Source organism: Physeter macrocephalus, chromosome 4, assembly GCF_002837175.3.
Source record: "Physeter macrocephalus isolate SW-GA chromosome 4, ASM283717v5, whole genome shotgun sequence".
In the NCBI taxonomy this organism is placed as follows: Eukaryota; Metazoa; Chordata; class Mammalia; order Artiodactyla; family Physeteridae; genus Physeter; species Physeter macrocephalus.
The window spans coordinates 94,362,730-94,364,793 of NC_041217.1; the positions used below are offsets into that span (position 1 = coordinate 94,362,730).

General features: G+C 42.5%; 1 non-coding gene across 1 annotated transcript; it reads left to right on the plus strand.

The window, feature by feature from the left end:
- The first annotated feature begins 1,598 nt into the window (after positions 1 to 1,598).
- LOC112063897 (U6 spliceosomal RNA) lies at positions 1,599 to 1,705 on the plus strand. The gene has a single exon (XR_002891243.1). It is a non-coding gene; the product is annotated as a U6 spliceosomal RNA (small nuclear RNA).
- Positions 1,706 to 2,064: the final 359 nt, after the last annotated feature.

The following is a 2,064-nucleotide window of genomic DNA, read 5'->3' on the forward strand; positions in this document are numbered from 1 at the left end:
CAAGTCAAGATGGCGGCGGCGGCCTGTGTGCAGAGTCTCTGCACGCGGAACCGTGATCCGAAGCCGCAAGCAGCCGGCTGCGCCAGCCCTGAGAGAAATCCGCCCCCGAGAGAGCTCCGCCCCCAAGAGAACTCCACCCCCGCCCCGCTGAAGAAAACCCTGTAAAGCAGCCCTACCTCCGGCCTGCCAGGGAGAGACGGTATTCTACAGGGTGATCTCGCCCCTCTCCATTCTTTCATCAAAGAATAAAACTTTCTTTTTCTTGGTCTCATTCTATTGGCTCAGATGACACTGGGTAGAAGAATCCTTGTTGGGGACCAAATCAGGAGGGTAAGTAACTTCCCCACCATGTTCCTCGCTCATCTTAAACTCTTGTCTCCCCTGGGGTAACCACTCTCCTGACTATTAGGATAGTGTGTCCCTGCTTTGTTTCATGGTTTTGCCACAGAAGCAGGAACCCCTAATCAATGTGGGTTACTTGTATCTGTTTTTGTCTTGTTTCTTTTGTTGTTATGTTGCACACAGCTGTAGTTTTAAAATTTTCACTACTGAATGTTATTCCATTACATGAATAAACCCTTTGTCTATTCATTTCACTGTAGATGGATGTTTGGCAGGATCCCATCTGAGGCTATTGTATGCAACATTGCACATTCCTGTCAAGTGTACGGTAGTGCACATAAGTATGCATTTCAATAATAGAAAATATCTCTGAGAGAGGAGTTTCTGGATATGCACAGCTAAACATTACTGGATAGTGCCAAAGCATTTTCCAAAATGACTGGATCAGTGTTTACTGCCACCAGTTTTTGAAAGTTCTTATTGCTCCATGTTCTTGCCTTGGAATTGTCCTACTTTTAAATTTTCTCCAATCTAGTGGGTAAGCAATGGTTTCTCATTGAGGTTTTGATGTGCTTTTACTGATTCCCAATGAGGTTGAAAGCCATTTAAAAGTACATTGGTCATTTAGATTTCCTCATTAGTGAATTCTCTTGTCCATTTTTTATTGAATTGGCAGTGTTGCTTTTGGTTTTTAATCATTTGTAACAATTCTCTATGTATTCTGAATATTTCGGTTAAAATTGTTGGAAATATGTTCTCCCACCCTATGGTTGCTTTTTACTATCTTAATGGTGTATGTCAATGAAGGGAACTTAATTTTAATGAAATCAACTTTATTGATCTTCTCCTTTTAGTTAGTGCCTTTTGCATCATATTTTTAAATTTTATTTTATTTATTTATTTATTTTTGGCTGCATTGAGTCTTCGTTGCTGCACGCGGGCTTTCTCTAGTTGCAGTGAGCGAGGGCTACTCTTGGTTGTGGTGCGCAGGCTTCTCACTGCGGTGGCCTCTCTTGTTGAGGAGCTTGGGCTCTAGGCACGTGGGCTTCAGTAGTTGTGGCACGCGAGCTCGGTAGTTGTGGCTCACGGGCTCTAGAGCACAGGCTCAGTAATTGTGGCACACAGGCTTAGTTGCTCTGTGGCATGTGGACTCTTCCCAGACCAGGGCTCAAACCTGTGTCCCCTGCATTGGCAGGCGGATTCTTAACCACTGCACCACCAGGGAAGCCCTGTGTCATGTTTAAGAAATCATTTCCGTGCTCCCTTTGGCAGCACATATACTAAAATTGGAATGATACAGAGAAGATTAGCATGGCCCCTACACAAGCATGACACACAAATTCATGAAGCGTTCCGTATTTTTCCCACACACATATGGTCACCTAATCTATGACAAAGGAGGCGAGAATATACAGTGAAGAAAAGACAGTCTCTTCAATAAGTTGTGCTGGGAAAACTGGACAGCTACATGTAAAAGAATGAAATTAGAACACTCCCCAACACCATACACAGAAATTAACTCAAAATGGATTAAAGACCTGAATGTAAGGCCAGACACTATAAAATTCTTAGAGGAAAACATAGGCAGAACACTCTTTGACATAAATCGCAGCAGGATCTTTTTTGACCCACTTCCTAGAGTAATGAAAATAAAAACAAAAATTAACAAATGGGACCTAATGAAACTTAAAAGCTTTTGCACAGCAAAGGAAACCATAAATG